General features: G+C 33.0%; 1 protein-coding gene and 1 long non-coding RNA gene across 2 annotated transcripts in view; one reads left to right on the top strand and one right to left on the bottom strand.

Moving 5' to 3' along the window:
* LOC143255349 (protein spaetzle 5-like) overlaps positions 1–12,810 on the bottom strand; it is a 201,022-nt gene that overhangs the window by 67,121 nt on the left and 121,091 nt on the right. The window lies entirely within an intron of this gene.
* The window catches only part of LOC143255350 (uncharacterized), a 46,185-nt gene continuing 37,712 nt past the window's right edge, over positions 4,338–12,810 (top strand). The window contains exon 1 of the long non-coding RNA XR_013030570.1: positions 4,338–4,703. This is a non-coding gene — a long non-coding RNA (uncharacterized LOC143255350). The remainder of the gene's footprint in view (positions 4,704–12,810) is intronic.

Below are 12,810 nucleotides of genomic sequence, written 5' to 3'. Positions count from 1 at the left end.
CAAAGTTGACATTAACGTGAACTTTATGTAAAACAATACATAATTTTTCTGTAGTAGATCTGATTGCTGACATGGACTCCTCCGATGCTAGGTAGCCTTTATTGTTGTGTTGATCGCTCTAAGGATTATTTTTGAAATTGGATTCTGGATAAACCATTACTTGAAACGACCATGGAGTCGGGAATCTTGAAAACTGTCTATCGCACTCACAACTAATCATAGGAACATCACCAATACATAAATAAGTTATTGGACAATTACCAGTGACAATAAAGCTGAAAAATATTCAGTGATTAGTATAGAAATTCAGGACTTCAGTCAACAACATTGGATTGAAGTTGCAGCTTGGTTGCTATTGAGAAGAATATGGTGGATTCAGGTATATGCATTCCTTTTACCTGTTTGGTTCTGGCCCAGTCTTGTTTATTTTATTCTTATAAGTCTTATTACGATAAACGCTTCAGATTGCTGGGTTGTAAGTTCATTCTATCCCGTTACCAGAGAAACCCAAGTAAATATGTCAAATTGTCATTCCAAGCAATGTAATACCTATTTGCATTAACATAGCATGGGTCTATTGAGTGGATGAAAGAAGAGAGAAAACTGATCCTTTATGCTTGTGTCTGAAAATACTCATAGCTCTATGGGTCAAATAGAATACTTTAACTTGCTTCCTGACACAAATTAAACATAAGTTGGACTTCCGCAAAGGTCTAGAATCGAATTTCTGCAATTACCAGCATAGAAAATAATGCTTCTTAGGACCCCTTTTAGTTGGTAGAAGATTATCAGTTGAAACATTAGATAAACATTAACTAACAATTACTATCTAGTTATAAAAACAATTACTAATTAATACTTGCACTTAATTGATCTTATTGTTTGTTTGTTTTTACACAAAACTACTCGAGGGCTATCTACGTTAGCCATCTCTAATTTAGCAGTGTAAGACTAGAGGGAAGGCAGCTAGTCTTCACCACCCAACGCCAACTCTTGGGCTACTCTTTTACCAACGAATAGTTGGATTGAACGTAATATTATAACGCCCCCCACGGCTTAAATGGCGAGCATATTTGGTGCGACTGGGATTCGAACCCGCGACCTTTAGATTACGAGTCAAACGCTTTAACACACTTGGCCATGCTATGTAATGAAATACTGTGCAAAAGAACTCAACGTGAATGGTCAGGGAGAAAGGATATTTGGCATATTGGTTGTCAGGCTTCTCTGTTATTACAAACAATGAAACCCGATCATCACTTTCGTTATGACTTCATCAAATAAACTCATCTGTCTTGGTTCTTTATCTAATGGCTTTAACTTGGTACACTCTGTTAAAATACTAATAAATATTAGCTAAATATATCAAGCAGTAACTTTCAACACACCTCAGTGATATCTCGATTTCAAATATTGCTCTATAGCTCATAAATCAAGAGTCATACTGCCCTTTCAGCTGTTAATCTTTCAAACTGCCATTTGTCTTCACTGGGTGATAATCAGGTAGTTACGATACAAAGTCCTGATGAATCTTGTTGGGGATCACCACTCGATAAGGTCAGAAAGTAGTAAATGTCACTTCCTTTGAGACATCTATTTTTCATTCAGTTGACTGTCTCAAATGATGGTCAAGCGTTAAAACCAGTCATAATGATGAGGAAGTCATCATCGGCATTTATCTGATTATCAGAAAACCACCACTGTTGTTCGGTTTATCATCAGTCCCTTAACAAACAAGCAGGTATATAAATACAGATATATACATATAATACAATATTCTCATATTAGAGTTAGCCTGGGTGCATACGATTTCTGTGACACAAACTTTACCTCGCTGAACTATGTTGCTTATACACTTTTGGCGTGTACATAGCTAAACTTAGCCACGAGACAGAAGTTTTGGTCTACTACTGTTTTATCATAACACCCTTTTTGACTCAAAACTGCCTTATCCATTTATTGACACACATTTTTACGTGTATTAAATACAACAGAATACAGCCATTCAGTATATTTCTGTGTATATCGCAGCACATCAACATTGAATGAAGGAGCATAAATTAGATATACTGGGAACTGTACTTCTTATCCGAATATTAAGAGGCTGAGAAATATTTAGTCAACTATTGTGCAGTTTCGCAAGTACATCTTCATAGCATACGGTAGGAGCATGTTCATTCCGTTTAGTTTGGGCAGAATCGCCAAACATACCAAACATGCTTGGTATTTTGTACCTTCCTTTAAAACAAATCATCAGAATAAGAATTATATTGTGAAGGGCATATTTTCTCTACACTTAACATTCAACAAAATAAGACGTACAACTGGCTATAGAAATTCGCTTCTTGATTCACCCGAATCTCTACAGCTACTCCAAAGCATGATAGCCATTATTCACTCAAACATCTGTGACAAACAATTTCAATATATCAACTAGTAGATACATTTCAGCCAATTGGATAAAGTAATTGATAATATTAATTACATTTTACAGTTTTGGGAAAAGCAACAGTTATATCTGGAGCATTTTTTTGTAACAAATCTTTAACGGAGCTTTAATTCAAGTTGACACTTTTTATCTCGAATTAGTAATTGGTACAATGTCTTACCATCTTTCAACATCTTTGCTCAAACGTAGACATAAAATCTGATTTTGAATGTTCACGATAGTATGTTAAACTCTATGATACTATCCATACCTTGTAATATCCAAACTCTGGAGTATATCTTACCTGCATCAGAAGTTGGTTAACATGTTTCATAGATTCATGTTGATATTACAACACCTCATTCTGCACTTACAACAAACTTTGCAACTGGTAGGTAATATGTACATCAGTACTACGTTTGTTAGTTTGTGTTTTATCTTGGTTCACATCAAACAACATTTTAGTCCTAAACTGTTCTTTTTGTATTTCCTGACTGATCATTCTACGTATCTTATCTAAATTTAGAATTGCTACCGCTCATATGGTTTATCATCAGTGCTTCTAAAATTACTTTTTCGGTTTTTACAAGGTGGCCAGGTAGTTAGGGCGCTCGACTCGAAATCTGTGGTACGCGGGTTCGAATCCCCGTCCTACCGAATTTGTTCAGCCGTGTGGGTGTTATAATGTGATGATTCGTCTCACTATTCGTTGGCAAAATAGTAGCCTTTTAGCAGCTTCCTTCCCTCTTGTCTTTCACTGCTAAATCAGGGACGACTAGTGCAGATAGCCCTAATGTAATTTTGTGCGAAATTCAAAACAAACAAACTTATTGTCGTCTGTGTTCTTTTACTAAGATAAAGAAATCATTTTGAGAATAATGAAAACTTGGGTTTTAGGAGGGTTTGGGATGTAACCGGACTGGTGAATGTTTGTGATAGGTATGTTAAGCAACGTATTGGTGACTTAATACTCCAGGTCTAGTTGATTGTGGTGTAATATTGTTTTTTATCTGCACACTTATTCATTTTCGGAGAACTCTGAAAAACAAGTAACCAACCATCTACACCATTAGAAAGAAGCAACAATACTGAAAAATTGCCTGTTATTATTATCTGATCTCAGCTTCTGATTAATACCAAAAAGAAATCAAGATAAAGAAAGTTACTGCTGGCTATATATTATAGTTGATAAGCTTACACAAAGTAATTCATAATATTAAGCCAAAGAGGGTTATTACTACCAGAGATAGTTATTGCTGAACCGCATAAACAATAAATGCTGGTTATATTGTACGAAACAACAGTCACAAATGGACAAAATAAGAGAAATATGGAAAAATAATTGTAACGCGAATTTTAAAACAATTTTAGAAATTTCTTATTCTGTTTAACAGTGACATTAACAGTTCTAGGAGAATGGAAATAATATTGATAATAGTTTTGAGTATTTAACTCTAAGAGCTGTTCTTAATAGCAAATGTTTCAGAAATGCTGGAATAAAGTGAAAGACTATTAATGGCACCCATTGTTTCAGCAATAGAAAAGAAATGGGTCAGTATTTTCTTTGAATTCTCACTCAACATACGAAAAGTATGAAATTTTGAGGCGGCTTCTTTTTTAAATAACAGTTCTACTTTTGCATACTGCGTCGTCTCTAACAGTAAGACATAATCACATACATTAAAAATATGGAGTAGGTGTGAAGGATTCAAGTGTGCATGGATGACAACTGAAACCAAATTGAATTAATAAACACTGGAACATTTTTGTGAAAACAAACTTGATAACGACATTACAGCATTTCACGGAACTATTCAGATGAAAAAAGAAAACACGTTCATCCGGTCACTGGATTCACGAACACATGTAGGATAACTATCTATTTTAAACCTGCTGTGTAAAATCAGATTCTACTCGTTAGACAACAACAGCTGATATATGACGTAAGCAAATAGACACAACAAGCTGAAACAGTAACACTCTCTTCAAAAATTACATGTTACTATGACGGACTTGCAGGTTTTGCTTTAGTAACTTTGGATTCATTTATTTAAGAAACTCGATAACAAATAAAGCTATCCTACTATCTTCAAATACATGTTAAATTACAAAATTACTAAACTGGAACACTCCTTCCTGAGATGAAGTTGCCAGTACATTTACGTTTGTTCAGCTATCATACACTCTGTGACTGTGTAATGATACAGTGGTGATTTCCGGCTCCGAGTAAAGGGTTATGAAGAAGAGATTGATATATCCTTATGTCTACCAGCAGGTAAGAAATATATTGTTTTATTTTGGTTATTTATTTAGAAAATTCCCCACTGAATGTGTATGTAATACTGTGTTAGCTTGAATCGCATTTAATAAAATATCAAACTGTGAAACACGGAGTCATTAAGTAAACATGAACGTTTATTCGAAGACTTGTTTAATTCAATTCTTGGAACTACTTGGAATAGTTTCGTATATATAAATGAAGGCAATTGAAATTATTGTAAATATTCGGTGAAAACCATTAATGGTATTTAAGCTCTAAATGTCCAAGATATTATTCACACAACATCTACATATCAGAACTAGTGTATTTGTCGACCTTGTACAATTATAAGTTTTATAGCACTCAAGATTTTCAAATATGATTTATGGTGACAAAAAGAATATATATAACCCATAATCGCCTGGACCTGCTTGTAACATTTTCATAAAAGTTTAAAATATTAACAATGTGTTTGTTTTAGGAAACAGATACAAGGATACATTTTTATTTTAAAAATTGTTGGAGAATTTATATTTAGCTTTTTGAGTATCTCCTAAAATGATAAATATTATTGTATTCCAATACACATAGAACGATGATCATGACATATGTATCATCTCAGCCAGCTGAGTAACTGTTTAACTAACTCAGATTTAGATGAGATTTGTCATAAATTTGATGCATATGTATGTTTGTATGTGAAGAGACCTAAGTTATCAGAACACACTTATAGATATCGTTGTTTCTGTCTGTATAAATTATTATTATTTTTGTTGACACAAATGTTGTAATGGAAAAACGTTTAAAGCCATGGGTTAATAAGCAGTTTTTCTGTTTATACCTCCATATAATGTTATATTTATTTTACTTAACTCGTGTGTCTTATGTTTATTCTATGCTGATATAACTGTTCCTCAGCTTTTTTATAATCCGTAATTTCAAATACCACATTTGCCATTTACAAAACATTATTATCGTGCCAATATACATACAAGTCGGTGACGTTGTACTGGTAGGCCACGTGTGGTCACATTATTCCCTCCTCAATGTTTCCCATGCACTGTTTTACTAATCTCAAACCTATGTATAAAAAGTTGTTAAATATGCTCAAAATATTTGTGTATAATGCAAAACCAACAAATTAATCAAAGTAGCAACAGAATAAACTTCCGAAAAGTGTGTGTGTATTTCTTATTAAATTAAATTATCTGCTGAGTCCACCGAGGGGAATCGAACCGCTGCTTTTAGCGTTGTAAATCCTTAGACTTTCCGAAAAGTAACATAGACTCCATTTATTATTATTATATATATAATTTTTACTATTAGCCCCAACAGATAAAATTTTTCCGACTTTGTCCACAAGAGATTGCAACTATACACACACACACACACACACATATATATATATATATATAATTTAATGTGACTTCTTCAAATTATCACAATAGTTTGAGCCTGCTAATACTATTTTTGGAAAATAATGTCTTATCAGCACGAAATTTTGCCAAGGCTAAAATAACGAAATACATTCTTTTAACTACAAATATATATATAAACTTTCTAAAACATTTACGTACCTTAACTATACGCGGGAGACTAAGAAACATAGGTATATAGTTCGAAAACGATACTATGAAATACGTTTAAGCATTTAAATAGATTTCTGATTCTATACAATATTTATTGGGACTTATGCAGATTTGTGTATATTATAAAGACTCCCTTTGGCTCAACAGTAAATCCGAGGATTTATAACACTAAAAATCGGGTGCGGTACCCTCGGTAGATAGAACACAGGTAGCGTAATGTATAACTTTGCGCTTAACTAGAAACAAATAAGTATTTTACAAAGTACTTATAGATATTTATATAGACTTTTGCATCTTATAAAGTACATATAGGTATTTATAAAAAAAACATTCTTTATCGTAACTTTGAAAATAATAAAAACGTTTGTGGGTAGATGAAGAATTGTATAATGAAGAATAGTAGAAATGTAGCAACATTGTTGGTTACTAATTGCTTTGGGTAGACTATTATTTATTTTAAAACATTTATTTTTAGAATAATTTGTTATTGTTAGCAAAAAATAAGTAACTGTATTTTATAACATATTTTCGTAGTCTAAAAAGTTTCTACGATTTGAGATATTTAGTCTTATTACTAACGAAGAATAAAAATAACACTATTACTAAATTGACCAATTTATTAAATTGATCTTTTATAAGTCAGTAGACTATAAATTCCTTAGAGAGCATTTTCTACCAATTCTAGATAATCTGTAAAAGTAGTTTTTGTTTCTCATAGGTTAAAATATTTATATACACTGCTAACACATTTGCGTTGATAGTATTAACACTAACAATTTTTTTGACATCCTCTTGATGTGTTTAGCTTTTGTGTATATTGTGGCACTGTAAATGTTGATTCGTTTCACAGTGAATTAGCGGGAGGGTCACGGACTTACAAATCTAAAATTCAGGATCCATTGTCCGCAGTAAAGAAAGCGTAAATGGCCCATTATGTTAGTTTGACCAACAAATAAGTGTATGTGTGTGTTTTCTTGTAGCAAAGCCCCACTAGGCCATTTGCTGAGTCCACAGAGTGGAATCAAAACCCTGATTTTAGTGTTGTAAATCTGTAGCCTTACCGCTGTACCAGCGAGGGCACTGCAAACAGAACAAAAAGTAGAATAAATTTATAATATTTCTGTATTGTAAACGTGAAGAAATGAAACTTCTTTTATTCATCTTCATCTATACATATAAGGTTGGATATGTTATAGTAAACAGATTTTGAATATGCAAATCAGCAACTCATGCGACTACCAAAGCCGATATATAATCGCGGTGGAACGGCACGTATCAAAACTATACTTTGACATTGTTTAGAATTTTATAGGTAGCACGATACCACTGAAATAATGATTGCCTTTGCAAGTGGTATGTTACAGCCCTTTTCGACACAAAATGTTCATACACTCGGAACATAAATCTGTGATAAGATCAGGGATTTAGAATTTTCAAGACGGAAATATATATTTTCTGTAGTTAATGGCATTGGGAAAAAAGAAGGAATATAAACCAAGTTGATACATCAGGATTATCTAGAGAGATACCCGTAACAAATCGTACCTTACCATGATATGTAAAGTGTGGTATCTTATTATAGAAGGATCTACTTCTACAAAAAGAGGCACAAGAATCCTATAAACACGCTGCTTTCACGACATATACGTTCAACCATCGCATGCCTCAAGTAGCCGGAAAATAAAACTTGTATACTGCCTATTCCATACGAAATCATATCGATCACGCCGCCGGACAAAACACTAATATATTTCTAAGCCATTCAACCATTGGAACAAGCGCTTGCAAATCGCTGTCTTTTCACAATAGAAGAAATATGAATAGTCCTTTGGGAGGAGTGATGTGTTTTGGATATAACCTTACGAGGGTCTTGTCTTTTTTTCTTTCAAATGAAAGCAACGATACAGGGTTGTTGTCAAGATATACGGTCGGTAGATAGATAATAACTGAACCTTGCAATGTGCGCTGTAACGACATCATCTGGCTCCAAAACCACTTCATTATATTGTACTCAGTTTCATGATACATATATATATATCCACTTGAAACCTTAAATGAAAACAACATACTTTTCACATAGTTAAGACTGGGGAAAGTATTATAAACCTAAAAGAAATTTCATGTCTTGCATTAGTTTCATGATTATGTTTCGTACGATACAAATTCAATGTATACATTGTAATGTAGGACCAAGCTTTAGTCAATTGAAAATTACTGGTAATACTCTAAACACCTGTATAAGTTGTTAATAATAATGAAACTCTAAACTATATAAGTAATGCAAAAGAGTGATATTACATCGTTAGTTGAAAAACTTGTCTCAAATCCTAAAGTTATTCCTGCTAATTTGTACAAGCGTACATGTTGTGAGTGAGGCCAAGAAACGTAAAGACTGTTTGTTCCACTCGACTGAATACAAAAGACGTATACTTTTCTATTATCCGCTAAGCTTTGAAATTAGAACTAATAGACAAAGAAAATGTTATTTTAGGTCATCATCCTCACTTGACCATAATGTGTTCTAGTACGATAAAAGTCATTATAATATTTACTCATGTGCTTCACCTCGCTGCTTCATACCATCCCAAATTCAATTTTTAGCAAGTTCACAGCATGAACTTACATCATTTTGGTCTAGCAGGTTAGTTATATAACTCTTCCAATAATATCAAAACATTTTATTATTCACAATTTAATTCCCTCAAACAAAGCCACAATATAATTATATCATTTGTTTTAATAAGTTCATCACGTATAATTATTCCGTTTGTCCTGTCGACGGCAAGTGATACTGATTTTCTTGACAAGTTCGTAACACAGTTTTACGTCCTAGACATACCAAGTTAAAAAGGAAAATTATGTCCATCACTGTCAAAATTTATAAAATAATTATAAGTTTCAATCTAGTATGCTCATAGCTTAATGTTATGCTCGTTTTACTTTGAAACGTAAAGCGCTAGTATATCATGCTATGTCCATAACTAATTTTATCATTCGATTAATCTGTTTTGTTCACCATGTGGAATTAAATCCTTAATTATAGTTTTGTAACTCCGTAAAATTACTACTGACCAGCTGGACGACATAACATAGTGACAGTTTTCATACGTTATTATATCTTCAAAATCAATAGGACACTACCAAGGGAACACAGATAAAAAAATGTCTTTGAAGGGTTATTTTTAGAGCACAAAATAACTTTTATACTTTTAGTTTTAAAGAGTAAAACCAACTAGATGTATTTCTGCCTATAAATATATTTGGTTTTTAGAAAATTGGATATCTGATATATTCCATTTCATGTCTTTTTACACTAAAATATTTTAATATCTACCTAACTAATGTTTTTCTGAAATCAACAACTTGCTAAAGTTGGAATTGTATCCTTGACATTGGAAATATAAACCACTGGAATGTCGTAACAAATTTGTACATTATATTTAATTTTTCTAACCATTTTCAATAGCTTGAAATAGTTCCTGAAAATTGGTGTGCTTTATAATACACATATATATATATATATATATATAGATTAAACTCATACATACATCTAGAAATATAAATAATCTGAGAACATCTTAAAAAGATGTGGATTGAGTTCATAATATCTAAACAACAACATTTTGAAAAGTTGTAGCTTTTATTTTAAATTATATTATCTCGTTTTTAGCAAAAGCTCTGTAGTAACGTAGTTAAGAGTTATTATAGTATGTTGTGAATGTTCTGCATAGTTTTATCTAATACAAGCTGAAGTGCTTGTCCTTCATCCGGGTTACAACTTTAAAAAAAAATGGATTCTATGATAAATGACATTAAAATTCTGACTTTCACACAATTTCTTTATGGCATAACATATGATTACAATATTTATTATTATCTCACCAAAATTTTTATATAAGCTTTAAGAACTCAATATTTATATACTTGAAGCATGGTATACACTGTGCGATGGTGACAGTAACTTTGTAGGAAGAGGTATCAGAGAAATCAGTGGCGGTATGGGTGTTTTCTGTTACCTGCTTTCACCATACAGCTCTTAATGCAGTTCCTCAGTGTTTTACGTTATTAATTAATTGACGGGAACTGGTGATGGAAGTGTCTTACGGAACAAAGTAGAAAGTTCACAGGTCAAAGTAGCAAGTGGATATAACTCAAGAAACGGCTCTTCATAAAACCATTGGAGGTTTCTGTTGGAGTAGAAACTTCAGCTTAGTTTATGTAGTATTGTAATAGTAGCGGCCATTTTATCCATTGCTTTCCTCCATATAGATTGCTAGTGCACTCTCAGAGGTATATATATAAGACGTAAGTGTACCATCTCCCTCGTTATGTGTACGTTGTTTTATAAAATAAATTTTAAAGTTATTTGTTTTTTGGTATATGAAAGTGGCGCCATCTGTGAATGTATATTTATTGTATGATTAATTCCTCAATAACATTTTGTAAGGCACTTAATTCATTACGAATTTTATTTTAAACTAATCCTCATGCATTTACATGTTGTGAATTTATAAATGGTTGTGCACGTTTTAAAACTTAATAATTTTTATTAAATGTCATACAGATGTACGATAAAATGAGGATTTCTGTAAAATTTGAAATACCAAAAGCTGCAATATTTAATATCTGAAAAAGTTTGATCTGAAATTACGTGCTTTCAAGATTGTTTTTTTGTTTTTTGGAATTTCGCACAAAGCTACTCGAGGGCTATCTGTGCTAGCCGTCCCTAATTTAGCAGTGTAAGACTAGAGGGAAGGCAGCTAGTCTTGGGCTACTCTTTCACCAACGAATAGTGGGATTGACCGTTACAATATAACGCCCCCAAGGCTAAAAGAGCGAGCATGTTTGGCGCGATGGGAATGCGAACCCACGACCCTTAAATTACGAGTCGCCCGCCTTAACACGCTTGGCCATGCCGGACCACGTGCTTTCAAACTTCAAATTTTGCAAGAGCTTGATAAGTTAAATGATTGTGTTGATGGTATAGGAAAATGTTGTGTCTGCAATAATGGATATTATTAGGGAAACACACAAGCGATAAAAATGCACTGGAGCAACAAATAATGATAAATTACAAATAGATGGTTAGTTTATAAACAGCGACAAACGTTATCACAGACAATAGAAAAGATAAGCGAACAAGTTGTACGGTACAGTATTATTCCATATTGAGCTTTTTGCTTCGCGTAGAGCATTACACCTTGTTCTAATATATAGTTTACCAGTCTAAGACCGTTTTACTATCCACAATTCAACCAAGTTGTTTGGTCGCCTTTTTACTTTGTCAGTTTATACGGCCTAAAGATGTCCAGATAACGGTTGTGAGTGTCCATCGGTTTTATCGTTTTACCCCATTCAATATATTTGGGATCATTCTCTTGTTCTAAGACGTAACAGCACCTGGTGAGACGTGTTTTTGAGAAGATGGATCAGAATCTACACGTGCTTTTCATCAGTTAGAGTTCAATGAGTTTTGTATAGACCACAAAACAGTTGATTAGGTTACAATTCCAATCTGGTGTTGATCCCACACCATGCTTCACTGTAGATATTTTAAATTTACTATAATACCGTTATCTTCTCTACCATCGAACAAACTGTCATTGATTATTCCCAAACAATTAGAACTTGGACCCGTCTTTATATAGCAGACATTTCCAGCTTCGTTTATTCTACTATTTGTAGTCCTATGCCCGTTTCAAATTTTGTTAAGTTTCTTTCATAATAGTGGTATTCAAGAAAGTACATATAAAATGAAACCAGTTCTTGCTGGTGTTTATTTTTCTGTTTTCGAAAAACACCTGTATTTTCAGATAGGCCATTAGCAAAATGTGTATTCAGCCATCGTGTTGTTCATAACGAATATATCCTGAGGTGTTTAAGCTCATTTTCGAAGAGTTTTGATTCTCTAGCTCAAGTAAGTGGATTATTAACAGTAAAAGTTTTACGTAATGTAAACAAAATTTTTCACATAACTTTTACTGAAACACTGAGTCTTGCTGCAGGGTTTATGCATAGAGTATTCTTCCATGGGATTTATACTCGTACGTACATCGAAAGCCACAGTGTTTGAAAAACATTTCAACTGGACTCCGGTGCATTCAAACTCCAAATGGTACAGCAGCTTCTCGAAAAAGATTACGAAAGTACACTTATAATGAGAAACAGTTTTTCATCTCGAGTTAAAAGTTTTGAAAACTACTAGAGAAAAAGCATAATGACTTTCCAATCTCCCTGTTTCTTTCTATCTACATACTTCAATTTGTTAAGCATCTCGTAAAATGAAAATATTAACCAGTGAATCTCATTTATGATACTTATAACTACTGCGTGAAATAAATACAGTTACAATAACTGAAGTTTGGTTTTTATCTCAATCACTTCTATTATTAACATTTCCCCCACCCCACCTCCCGTGGCTTAAAAGTAAATCTGAAGGCTTATAACTCTAAAAATCAAGTTTAGATACCCGTGGTTGGCACAGCACAGATAGCCCGTTATGTAGGTTTACGCTTATTTAATATTAAAACAAA

Source organism: Tachypleus tridentatus, chromosome 7 (assembly GCF_004210375.1).
Source record: "Tachypleus tridentatus isolate NWPU-2018 chromosome 7, ASM421037v1, whole genome shotgun sequence".
In the NCBI taxonomy this organism is placed as follows: domain Eukaryota; kingdom Metazoa; phylum Arthropoda; class Merostomata; order Xiphosura; family Limulidae; genus Tachypleus; species Tachypleus tridentatus.
This window is presented reverse-complemented; position numbering and strand designations above follow the sequence as displayed.